Consider the following 14,429-nt stretch of genomic DNA (forward strand, 5'->3'; position numbering starts at 1 on the left):
GGCTCTGCTCTATCAAATTGTGCTGTAAGTGACTGTGTTTGACCTTCCTGATTGGTCTGGTTGCTCTTCAAGGCATCTGCGTGGAAAAGGCTACAACTAGCCTACAGACCCTTACATCATCAGGAACAAGACTGTTGATCACCAAAGTTCCTGTGGCCTGCTTCTCATCTTGGAATTGGTGCTGCTATTTTGCTTATAGTAAGAGAAGAAGCAATGGAGCATTTTATCCCATCAGTATTAAGCTGGGCTGAGACGAGTACAAATAGTAACCAGGCAGTAGCCATTCATGCAGCTCCCCTCTTTCATCATTCCTGACAAGCTGATTCTTTCTTTTCGGTAAGTACTGCTTGGTTTGCTGGTGGTTAAACTAACTTCAGAATATCTGCCTAAATACTTCATCCACAAATCATCAGGGTCTACTTATTAGTTTCTCCTGAAGTTTTTGGCAGTGTCCTGTATAGACACAGACACCTGACTTGACATTTTCTCTATAAAAAACGCACTGAAATTTCACCAATACCTAATTGCACACAGGACAACTTCTCCAGTGACAAGCTCTGCCCCCAGAGTTGCAAACCGGATACTCATTTCATTAATTTATATTTTCACTCCAACCATCTCATCAATAAAAATGGGTCTTTTGTCATGGATATGAACTGTCCCACTAACTCCATTACCAGCTTGGTGGATAATGGTATCCTTTGGTAATTTAGAAATTGCCTCATATTTACTGAGAACCAGTTATAGTTATTTCTCAAACAAACTGATATGGTATATGAGAGATATATCTACAAAGTGTCACTGGAGACAAAGATCTCACACAAAAGCACTACTAATGTAAATCAGGTAGCCAGTAGTTTACATGCTGCACTCATTACACACAATTTAAAGCAGACACATAGACCCGCATATGCTGAGGCACTTAAATATAACCTTCCTAAACCCCAAAGACCTTCTAGATGAAGTACACATAACAAATACCTTCAGCAGCCCCGAATGCGTCTTTTAAAACAACACCACAGCAACACATACAGCCACATATCATGGAACCTCTAATTCTAAGCCCATAAGGCAAGCCACCACACAATCCAACATTCTGGTCATTGGAGACTCCATTGTGAGACACATGGATGTCCCTCTCACCAGGTTGAGTTAGGAGAAAGTCATGGTCATTTGCTTATCAGAGGCCTGGCTCTACCACATTATGCACACACTCATGTTATTGAACCACAAGTACCAGTATGACTCAGTCATAGTCCATGTGGGTAAGAGTTACCTGAGCTGTACCTCCATAGACTATATGAAAAGCAACATAGGCACCTAGAAGTAAGCCTAAATTGTGATTTATTTAAATTTGCTATTCTAGAACAAGTTAGGGTAAACCCCAGGGGAGGGAATGTTAGGACCAAACTGGGTGAAAGTGAGATTAAATGGCAAATATTATTGAATGCAGCAGTATATCCAGGTATGATACTAGACTATTGGCCCAAGGGCCCTTATAAGCCTAGCCAAGAATTGTTCCCATGTTTCTAAAAGTCAGCACCTGTTTCCCTGTTCAGCAGGGACACAGTTGGGATCCCAGGGGTATATTTTCTGTTTCCCATCCAGTCGTCCACATTCCTCTTAAAGAGGGCTAGAGAGGTACTCTGCTTGACATGGAGAGGGAGTCTATTTCACAGATGAGGTAGTCTTTGGGACACAAATCTATCCCACCAGCTAGATCTATTAATGTCACAGACCAGGTTAAGGCCTTGCATGCGGGTTGCGCAAGTGGAGTTAGTCTTATGGATATGAGGCAGCTCCATCAAGGGTGGGTCTGAAATGGCCTTGTATGCCAGACACAGGTCACCTCTGAGCAGTCTGTATGAGACTGAGTAGAGGACCAGGGCTTTTAGCCTATCTGTATAGGATAGGTGTTTGAGACCCTGGATTTTCCTGGTCAGGAACCTCTGTGGTCTTTCCAACTGCTGCACATACTTGGCAAGGTACATGCCGAAGGGTGCATTGTACTTGATAATGGCTCTGACAAGGGAAGACTACAGGTATATTATGACCTCCTTGTTCCTGGATGAGCTACCCTTATTTATGAGGTTTGCCATGTAGAAAGCCTTCCATACAATGGAGGCAATGTGGTGGTCAAAAGTCAGGCTGCTATCAACTTGGGTTCCCAAGTCCTTCACGACTGATTGCATGCTTAGTACATTGTTTTTAATGTGATAATTAGTGGGGATGACATTTTTCCCTAAGGGGATAATGATGCATTTCTTGGCATTCAGTCTGACACTAGGCTTCTGGCACCAGTCATTAGTTTGGGTAAGGCCCTCTTGGAGGATATTCACATCACTAGTGGAATTTAAGACAGCACCCAGCATGTAGTCATCTGCAAACTTGGTCAGCCACAGACCACTGGTTTTGGCTTGCACCTCAGAAAAGTATATCGCAAAGAGTAGAGGCCCCAAGACCGATCCTTCGGGTACACTGCTCATTACAGATCTAATACTTCAGGTGGCTTCCCCTACTTTGATCGATGAGTGATGAAATGAGTGGGTACTATCAGTGAACCAGTTAGCTACCCATCTGATAACATATGGGTTGATGCCTAGCTGAGAGAGTTTATCTATTATGCCCGAGTGGGGAATAGTGTCAAAGGCTATGGCTAGGTCAAGGTAGGTGGTGTGCACCATCTTCGCCTCATCTATGGCTTTGGTGACTGTTACAAAGAAGTCAAACAAGTTTAACAGGCATGATCTCCCTTTGAAAAAAAACAAACTGTGTGGGGGTCAAGAGTTTGGAGGTTGCCAACGTCCTTGTTTATAAGGTCTGTGATTATGCATTCCATAGCCTTGCAGATCAGGCTAGTTAGGCTGATGGGCCTATAATTGCATGTGTCAGTGGACACTCCACCTTTGTGCAGAGGGATGACAGTGGCTGTCCTCCATTCAGCTGGGATGAAGCCGGTGCTCAAGCTTTGATTGAATAGGGTGTCTAATGGAGCTGAGAGCTCATGCCTGAGTTTATGTAGGATACAGCCAAGGATGTTATCAGGTCCCATGGAGACTGTATTTTATGCCTTTGAGAGGGCATTAATGACCTGCTCCCTGCTGATGAGGGGAGGGGAGCAGGTGCTGGAGATGTCCTGGTTTACTGATGGGGGGACAGGGGGGTTATGTTTTCACTGAACATGTCTGCCAGCAGGTTGGCAATATCTATGGTGTTTGTGTATGTGGTGTTATTGGCCATGAGTTCAGAGCAGATTTGCGTGTTGCCTCTGAGATTGTGGTCTTGTGACTGTCCTAGATGGATGTGGCCAATTTGGACTCAATGTTAGCATTAGAGGATTTCACCAGTGATCTTATTTGCTTGTTCAGTTGTTCAGTTGTTCAGACAAAGGAGATATTGCTTCCAAGTTAGCACCTGATCCTTCTTGGCCCTGGACAGCATTTTTTTTCCTTCTATTATAGAGTTTGTTTATTGCTCCTTAATAAATAATGACATCAGTTGGAGTTGTAGACTTCTTTTACTTCACAAAATGTATTTTAATTTACATTGCCTTAATCTGTCAATGTCTTAAGTTAACAGTACTAATATTTTAAGTGTCCCTGATTCCCCGATTTAGTTAAGGTTCCTCTCTGATCACTTGAGAGGTATGTCCCAGGAGTTCATGCTGGTAAAGTAACTTGGGAGACTTGCACAGAAAACAAATGAAGACTGAGGAAATCAATCCATGTACTACAGGAAGCAACTGTCTGATAACTCCTAACCCTAAAGTGCTGCAACTCTCAGTGCTTTACAAAAGAAAAAAAGTTAAAGGTGGCCTGGCCTAACTTGGGTGCATAGCTGTCAACCTTTCATCTCCAAAATGAGGAGCACTACCTCTCATAATGTGGAACAAATGGACAAAATGTGGAATAGTTACTAACAGCTTACTAACAACTTCAAATAGGAAATTCACAGAAATGTTAAAGTGTCATCATCATCATCTTTCGGCTGTTCCCATTAGGGGACGCCACAGCGGATTATCTGTTTCCATTTCTTCCTGTCCTCTGCATCTTGCTCTGTCACACCAACCACCTGCATGTCTTCTCTCACCACATCCATAAACCTTATCTTAGGCCTTCCTCTTTTCCTGTTACCTGGTAGCTTCATCCTTAGCATCTTTTTCCCAATATACTCAGCATCCCTCCTCAGCACATGTCCAAACCAACGTAATCTTGCCTCTCTGGCTTTGTCTCCAAACCTTCTAACCTGGGCTGACCCTCTAATATACTTATTCCTAATCCTGTCCACCCTCGTCACACCCAGTGCAAATCTTAACATCTTTAACTCTGCCACATCCAGCTCTAACTTCTGCCTTTTTGTCAATGCCACTGTCTCCAACCCATATAACATAGCTGGTCTCACTACCCTCTTGTATACCTTCCCTCTCACTCTTACTGGTACTCATCTGTCACAAATCACTCCTGACACTCTTCTCCACCCACTCCATCCTGCCTGTACTCTCTTCTTCACCTCTCTTCCATAGTCACCATTACTCTGAACTATTGATCCCAAGTATTTAAACTCATCCACCTTCGCCACCTCTACTCCTTGCATCCTCACCATTCCTCTATCCTCCCTCTCATTCACACACTCACACATATATTCTGTCTTAGTCCTGCTCACCTTCAATATTTTTATTTATAGAATAGCTCTTTTAATGAATTAATATCATTCAGCTCTGTTTACCATGGCTATCAGCCTAAAAAATTGCTAACAGTGAATGTGTAACAGACTCTTTCAATGTAGAACTTCGAGGGACACTAACTTTTTAAGAGTCCAAATGAGGAACATTCCTCGTGATGAAGTACACTTGAGAGGCATGCTGGGGTGTTTTACACAGACACACACACACACACACACACACACACACACACACACACACACACACACACACACATACACACTTTTCCCTATGCACTCATCTGCAATCTCTCCCTTTGTTGATTTTAAATTCAAAAGCTTTCTTGTCTTCTGTGCTCACACCCCTCCCTTCCCCAACCATTGGAATTTCTCACTGATTTTGTTACACTCAAAGGCAAACTCAAATCTCCCACATTGAAGCAAACAGCTTACATGCTGAGCATACCTCTCAACCTTTTAGTACAAGCAATCTGGACAAAGCCTGATAAAATATGGTGGGGGGAACAAAGGCCCTAAAATAGGGACAGATTTTAAATATTATTCTTATAAACTTAGAAAGTTGCTAGAGTAACAGGGTTTGTGTTGACTTACATTTTCTGAAGGATTTGAAGTCTGAAGCATAAATGTATGTCATTATTTGGTGACATCAGTCCTCAGATCTTCCCAGTGACTTGCTAGAAAACCATATATTTTAAGAGGAACACACCAAAAATATGAGGCAAGAACCTGGACATCATGCGAAAATATGAACAATTGAGAGATATGATGCTCAGGTGTGTGTACATGTGCTTTCTACACAGAAAGAAATTACCTTCAAAGTGACAGATGACAGGAAAGCATTTAAAACAGCAAGCAAATGACAGATGATCAAGTTTTTTTTTTTTTTACAGCCAGCCAGGCCTGCCAGACAGCACCAAGCATTAAGCAGCTGTCTAGGTCACCTTGTGCTGGATCCAGCTTCGACTGTGTTGTCATGTAGGGCATGCACACCTGTAAAGCCTGGCTGTGCTGCTGCTAGTTTGGATGTCACTACTGCTCACATGTAACATGCTACTGTTAATATGCATTGTGCTACACAGCTACTCATCAGTGAGCATCATTGCCAGAATCTAAAACAGCTAGGATGGCTGGAACTACAAAATCAGATTCAGTTTAACCAACTTACTGTTGCCCATAAAATCCTCAACCAGCCTAATAATACCCCTATACTCACAAACCTCCTAACCCCCTACAGACATGTAAATATCTTACACTCATCAAACAAACAACTTGTTAGCATAAGTAAGTCTAACAATATGGCAGGTAACTCTGTTCTCAAACACAACTGGGAAAAGCTGGAACCTGCTCCCTACTGAACTTACTTCTCTTCCTTCCTTACCCTTCTTCAAACAAAAACTTAAAATATTCCTTAGAACACACAGGCTATGCCCATGCAGTAACCCATACTAAGCTACTACTCTTATACTAATATCTCCATAACCCTATTCTCTGCTAACTTTTATGTTCCTAATTGCTTACTTTTTAAGAAAGGTAAAACCAGGAAAACATTTATGAATTCCTCTTGTCAAGAACTTGTCCTATATTGTGTATAAGTTGTAAGTGTTATTTTATGTTAAGGACTGCTTATGTTCTGAAATATCTGATATGTTCATCTTTATGGTCCCTTTAGTAACCTTATCTCATTGTTTAATAATTGTATTTGTCTTTGGAGCTTTTCTCCCCAGGCCTCTACTGTAAATGGACATATATCCAGTTAGACTAGCCCGGTCAACAAATGTAAAATAAATAAAAAAAGTAAAATAGTGACTGCAAAGTATAACTTCAGGCCTGTTGAACAGGAGTGGATTCTGCAAGCACAGCCTCTGTCAGGTTCCCACCTGGTGCAGCAGGGAATTCAAAATGCACGGGGATCTTTGGGTTCACTTGCTGATGGGTGGCAAGAGCATCCTTTACAAGTGAAGGCTTGGTATCAGATTGCCAGGGTGGTGAGTGATGGCACTGGTATTGCTCACTCTATTAAGCAATATTAGCATAAAAACACCCTGTCCTTTTCTGAAGAGATGTAGCAAAGTATTCTTGTGCCTGGAACTGTCCCTCGATCTGGTCCCCCAACTTTAAATTCAGGAGCAAAAAAAGTTGTTCTGTCTTTTTAACCTGTAGCAAATGGCTTGCTATATTTGTAGCAAGCAGCAGCTTTAGTTTAAGTCTGCTACACTGTCACATGCAAGCACTAAACCGCCTCAGCACAAATGCAATATTGGCATTCAGATGCTGGGTTTGCACTTGCATTGAACACCAACTGGCTTCTGCTGATTGCACAACCCAACACTGTGATACTGACGCAGCTGTCCCCTTCTCCTCACCCTAGCTATTCTTCTGCTTCTCTTTCAGTAGGCAAGAGAGGATAGAGATGGAGAGACACCTTTTTTATTGTAGGCATTCTCTTTCTGCATTGTAACTATACAGTAGGCCTTGTACCTGTAGTAGCAGTAATTACCTTCTGCTATCAGAAATTTGTTGTGCTCATTAAAATGCTTTAGCTAAACATAGCCAGTATTGCCTTGTTTTCACAAATTCCTATTTTTTTTATTCTGGAACATATACATTTGTTTTTTGAAGATGTTGATATTTTTTTGGAAGTCAGAGAGTTGGTATGGCAGTTGCAGTTAGACACAGGTGCAAGCCCAGGGTTAAATGAAAATCATTAAGTTCATACTGAAGTGGCAGATATAGCCACATGACTTGATAATTAACACTTGTGTGTTACTCTTTCCCTTGGTTTTACTTGAATCAGTTTTATTACTCTATGTAGTCTTATTGTCTGGTTTACTTTGCAACCATGGGTTTTTCTAAACATAGTTTTACATTTCCACTGGCACCTGCTGTTTTTTATGCACAACACTTTTGTACAACCTGTTTGCCTTGAGTTATATATTTATGTACTTTGTTCATAGCTGTAGTACTTTGAAGAAGTTCTACTTACTAAATAAAGAACGAAAGCGCTTGACACTATATTTGGCTCCGATCCTATATTTGCTTAGCAAGAAAGTTTTTTACTGTTAGTTTTATGTTCTTCAGCACCATTGGAGATTGAGGAAAACTGGTTCAACTGCCAGAGGATACAGGCCAACCTATCCAGGCTCTGCAGTAAGCATGACGCATTGCAGGCATTACCGTATTTGCTTAATAAACTGTACAACATATTACCGAGCAGGTGTACTGCTGCCTCTTCCAACGTGTTGCATTTCCTTTCCTTTATCTTGTTTTGTTTTTGCTTTTCTCCATTTAATGTAATGTTTTAATTAAATTTACAAGTAACTGAACAATAGTATATGTGTATTCTTTTTTTTTTCAAAATGTCTATTTCTTATTAGTTTTCTTTGCTGTTTTAGGCTTCACCATTTAATATCGTGTTTTAATAAACCGTACAACATATCACTGAAAGTAGCGGCTGTGCTTTTTCAGAAAAATGTACAACATACAAGTGAATAGCATGTGAGTCTTTCTTTTTTATGTTGTCCTTTTCTTTTTTATTTTGTTTTATTGTTTTGTTTTTCTCCATTTAATGTCATATTTTAATTTTGTCTGCAACATAACACCGAGTAGTCGTATATGTGACTGCTTTTTTTCATGTTTTCCTTTTATATTTTATTATTACATTGCATTGTTGCTTTGCTTCACTCCACTTTTTTTCTGAAAGTTCAGCCATGGTGTAAGTAAATTTGAAGCAGTAGCCACCTCACTCTGCACTGACCACCATGCTGACTGCTTGTCGATGGCCTCTCTTGCTGCTTCTTCAGTGAGGGGATGCAGCATCCTCTTCACAGAGTGCTGCTGAGAGACTGTTCTCAGTTACATAATGTGAAGTGCATTAGCTAAGGGGGTCACAGTTGACCAACAGCTTGATGGTGGCATTGGTACCCTTCAGCACCTCCACATGTGACCTGTAAGTTCATGCAACTGACCATTGATCCACCAAACGTCTAGCCTACCCATAATGTCATCCACAAATGTGTCTGGCATCTGGGTGGGTTCCTCATGATTGGCATGGCAGGTCTTCCTCAACCCTCACTATACCACATTGCTGTGTTCTCTATTCTTTTGTGTTGCTCCCCAATACTTTTGTAACTCAGTTCTCCCCATCATCACTTGTTTATCCCCTGTCAGTGTGCATCTCTCCCTTGTCAACCCTCCCTGTCAGTGTGCATCTCTCCCTTGTATCACTACCTCTCCTGTGTTTGTTCCTCTGCCCTTGCTTTCTTCCATATACCTACCTGGACCTTGCCTATGCTGCCTTCTTCTTCTCCTGCTCTTCTTAAGAAAACAAAAAATTGGCACATCTCCAAAGAAAAGTATTCTGTCTCACCCAACACCATTATTCTCTTTCTGTTATCTTCTGTTTGGTCTTCCCAATTTCTGACGGTCATAATTCTAAATTTTCTGCATACGTAAATAATAAGATCAGTTGGTACTATGATATGATGTGCTTCTATGGGCTGTCAACTGTATCTATGTGCCAGCTAGAGCATACTTCAATGCATGTATGAATGTGTACCACATTAGGTATGCAACATGTATACTACTGTCCCAATGTCATGTGATTACTCATAGCGTGTTCCAGTCAGTTGTGATGCAAATTACATTGTAGTTAATGAAGCGCTGTGATTGCACCCCAGTACTGGGAAAAAGGCAAACTACTAAAGTGCTTTAGTAGAGTGACACCTAATCTTGACAATTGTTAACCTCTTCACTTAGCACTATTAAAACTGGATCTCACACTATAAACACTAAGAAATAGCAGTGTCAGATAGCAAACAACAGCAGTAGTAGAAGTGAAAACAACTTTGATTCATTCTGCTCTCTATGCCTGCAATCTGTCCCTAACTTTGTCTCAAAATCATGCCCTGATGTGCTGCTGTCTGGCAGCACTCAACAAGCCAGAAAAACACTTTAAATTTCTTTTTCTGTAACTGGTAGTGTACAGATCAGATAAAGTTCCATGCACTACAAAGAATTACGGTCTGGTCTCCAATCCTAACCTACTATTATGTGTTCTCAGCATGGATGCCAAGATTCACTCTGAGAGCAAATTTTTTGATATCCATGTCTTGAGCACATAATAATCCACTTACGATCATATGCAGCGCTGTGCCAGGAATACCATACTATGTCATCATTCATGCATGTCTAATGCCCAAAAGGCTTCATTGGACTAACTTCAGAACTTTAGTATGCTATTTACTGCTTCATAGTCTCATTATCCAGTTTTATACTCCCTCATACATACATGTTTTAGGTGTTTATCTGTTTCTTGTATAATCTGTATATGATTTGCCAGTGTTGCTATAGTGCAATCCGCAAATTCTATGGACATGATATGCAACGTGTTGCTGCCTTGTAGCCTAGGTTATGGATGAAAATGGTCTCTAGACCAGTCTACACAGCTGGTTAACTAATGCAAATAAATGTTTGTCTTTTCGGCTTTTCCTGGTTAGGGGTCGCCACAGCGGAACTCTGGTCCGCTAATGATTGGCAGTTGATTTTTTTTATGGTGCCAAGTTGCCAGCCCAATACCCAACCTTCAACGAAGGCACACCCATTCACACATGTCTTTTCGAAGGCCACTCGACTGCAGGGCGAACATGCAGACTCCACACAGAAGGCGCTCCAGCCGAGAATCGAACAGGAGAACCTCTTGCTGTGAGGTAACAACACTACCGCAGTAGCGCCATGGATGCATTAACTAATTAGTAATATTTAATTAATTTTTATTTACAAGAGAAATTACGTGCAAGAAAGCAACAATTACATTTATAGTACATTTAATCAGAGAGTCTTGAATTCTTTTAAAGGAAGTGTAGTTATTTCATTTATTTCTTCAGCAACACACCGTGAAATGTTTTAACAATGTTATTACATTATGCCTCATACAGAAGAAATGGTCCTTAAAAACATCTGCAGTATGTAGATTTTACACAATGTTGGTTGGTGATGAAAAGGAATGATGTCATAGCTTCACGGTAAAATTAAGATTCTGTGTTTTGCACATTAGTGCTTATAACACTATAATCCTGTTATTTCTGAAAAAAAATAGCAATACCAAGATACCATTTTATGAGCATTTTACCAGATGAAACTTGCAAACTGTATATGAGATGGAAGTATAGTCTACTGATGCCAAATTTTTTATATTTGAATGAATTGCATCCAAGAAACACATTTAATACCTGCTACCAGCATTCTGTATGATTTTGGGAAAGTCATTAAAGCACATGAAAGGCCCATGATCAGTGCTGAGCTAGGTATGAATGAGTGCTGCTATGTAATTGTGCAAATCAAAAAAATAAAATAGTGTAGCAAATAGTGTGACTTGTATGAATAATTATTTCCTCAGAAAATAAAATCATATGAAATATGGCATTTATAAGTGAAGTAAAACTGTATTAGTAGTTGTTTCACTGAACTGAATCTGATAACTGTCATCTCCAGCAGCAGATATTCTGTTTTGTCTGTTCTATAGCCATTATAAGACCTCCCGTTTCATTTTTATCTTTAAAGAAACTAAATCTGATAAGTAATAATTAACCTGATGGTGCATAAATGATTACTGTAGAGTAGCTCTATAGACTTGATTTGCATTTCTGTATTAATGACTGCAGTGATGTTTTTTGTTTCATGTCCTGATGAGTCAACCATCCTATTTAATTGCTTTCAATTTGTGCAGAAGTTTGAATAGAGAGAGAGAGAGAGATAAAGAAGCAAGAGTGAACGAGTGTGTGTCTCCATTTGTTACTCATTATGTTCTATGTATCTGCATGCAGTGCTTTTCTTATCTCTATGGTTCTTTTTCATCTGGGTTACATTTATAAATGGTATCAATTATCTCCATTGAGTAGTTCTCTAAGTTAAAAATCATTAAACTAACATGGATCAGTTTGTCAGACAGAGTCAATATCTTGTTGCTTGTGCAATGAATTGCCTAACCAAGAGGCATTATTACAATTCTAATGCAAATGAAAAGCAAGCAAGCATGATACTCACAATATTTTTGTCAAAGTATTCTATCATAAGACAAATTCACATTTTCTACTTTTGAAAAATACTTTGGCTAGTCACAGGTAACCTTTTACCCTTTGAAGAGGGCACTGTATCCTTTCAGCATTGCCTCTTCAATAAAAAATAAAATGGACAAGTAGTCCATTACTTAAAATGCACACAGATATATTTAGACTCTCTCCTTGCAATAAATTTCCTTGCTTGACTTGACTTTCTGTTTTTGCATACACAGCAAGGATAACTACACATCAGATTTATGAGCACTGAGGACATGTTGCCATGGAAACCACTCTAGCCTTGCTACACCAAATAACCTTGTTATATGAGCATTCATATCAAAGCACATTATGCACCAAATTACATGTATGTTAGTCAATGAAATAGCAAGTATATTGTCTAACTCATTTTTAATACAAAATGACTTTTGACTAGTTAACCCTCTTCTATAGATAATAATTGAAAGAGAACACAGATTTTTCATGATGAAAGTGTGTATTTTGCTGTATCATGTTTAAAAGCCATGAGCAAACTAAAACATGCCACCTGCTTGCCACCCTTGAATAAAACAATTTACATAGCGCCCAGTGTCCATGGTTTCTAATAAATATCTTTACAGCATTTACATGATCAGGAATGTTCAAGAATTAGATCTGTTTATTTAGAAATCCAGATAGAGGACAGTGACTGTTCAGCCAAGGGAATTACATCCTCACAATGCAGCATTTCAAAACTATTTTACATTTCTATTGCACAGGATCCAAACTGTAAAACCAGCATCTTGTTTGCAGTAGGTTCTCAGGTATACCCATGTCACCAGACTGATGGAATAAAGCATTAAAATGTCACTCATTCAAGGTCACAACATATACATTTAAAGAAATTATTCAGCAGTGCCAAGGGATGCATTCAGGAACATGAGCTACAGTGCAGTGAAGTGCTTATACAGAGGGGTAACACTGGAAAAACTGAAACACAATGCAAATGCCTGATAACAGAAGTAAGGTTATTTAGTCTGCCCTTTAATTTATCTAACAGTGCCCCCCCCCCCCACCATAGCTTCCTCACACATCATCAACCTGTTCTATGCCCTGTGAAGTCTCAAAATATTTTTCTTCCCACCATCCTTTCCATCGTCCAGATTCTTCTCCATGAAGAAGTAAAGCAGCTGATCCAGTGGAATTGTAAGTCCCAGCAATCTGCTGTTTGTCCCTCTTTTTCCACTTCTCATTCAGAATGACCCTTCCACATCTTCTTGATGTGATCTTATGTCTCACCATATCATATCATATCATTCCTTCCTCTTCAGGTCTATAGTTAGAAGAGCTGTAGCTCCTCCAGTCTCTAGTCATATCCTTTCCCCTTCATTTCACAAATCCTTCTGGACACTCTCCTCTGTATCCCTCCCACCAGCCTAATGCCCATCTCTTTGGTCTCCAGATCAGAACCTGGTTCAATGAGAGTGTTACCTCGTTTCCTTTAAGTCTATTCCTCTAAGGACACTCCCCAGATTTCTGTTTGTTATTGTTGCTGGCCATTCACTTCATTTCTGGTGGTATAATATAGGCATGAACAAAACACACAGATCCTCTTCTCTAATAATAACATCTCCACTCTCTGAAGTTCATAATTCATGCTGTCATTGTTCTGGCCACAGTGCAGTACCTCACATGTGATTATAATAGCCTCAAACTGCCAGGTCATCCTTTCCAGATCTTTCCTGACTCTTTCCAACTCCTCCACTATTTCATCTTTCTTTGTCTTATCACTGAATAATTTGCTACTGTTCTTTGTTCCCTCTATTATGTCCAAATTAAACACAGTGAAGAGTAAATCCCCAGGGCTCATCCCTGCAGTATGCTGCTAGTCCAATTTTTACTCCTGGTTGTTGCCCTTACAACAACCCTCTATACAGTACCATTTTATTGCATAGTATTCCAAACATTAGTCAGGTTTTAATCCAATCTCTCCAGTTTTCCAAGTTTTCCTAGAAGCCATATTTACAGGACTAAGTCAAAGACCTTGGTAAAGGCCACATTGACCACATCTAAATTTGCTCCCCTGTCAAATTCTACTATAAACCACTGTAAGAGTGGATTAGGTTTAGTGACAGCACCTTCTTGCCATAAACCCATACTGACTGTTGAGGTAGTGATTGTTGTCCTGTAGAAAGGCAGCCAGTTATTTCCTCAGGATTCTCTACAGGTCTAACACAGACAAATGACTGGTGCCAAAGTCACGGATAAAAACTCAATGCCATAAAATACATTATAGTGCCTTTTGGGAAAACTGCCACCCAGGCTAATTACTCCATTGATAAGACATTCCCAGTAGTCAGGGATCTGGGAACATATGTAGACAGTAATATAGCCTTTGACCAACATATAGCCAAGGTAGTAAGAAACTCATTCTAAACTGCCCAACTTATAAGTAAGGGCATGGCATACAGGACCAAGGAAGTCATAGTGTTACTTTGTTCAGTCCTTATCAGACCAATTATTAAGTATAATGCCACCTTTGGTATGTGGCTGACCAGACATATGCAAAAGCTAGAATGCCCACAAAGGTTCTTTACCAGGAGAATCCAGGGTATAAACACATTGTCCTATATGGATCACCTTAAAGCCCTATCTCTATACTCTGTCTCCTACAGGTTACTGAAAGGCGATCTATGCCTGACATAAAAGTTACCTTCA

This window comes from Protopterus annectens, chromosome 1.part1 (genome assembly GCF_019279795.1).
Source record: "Protopterus annectens isolate FY-2018-M chromosome 1.part1, PAN1.0, whole genome shotgun sequence".
Classification (NCBI taxonomy): Eukaryota; Metazoa; Chordata; order Ceratodontiformes; family Protopteridae; genus Protopterus; species Protopterus annectens.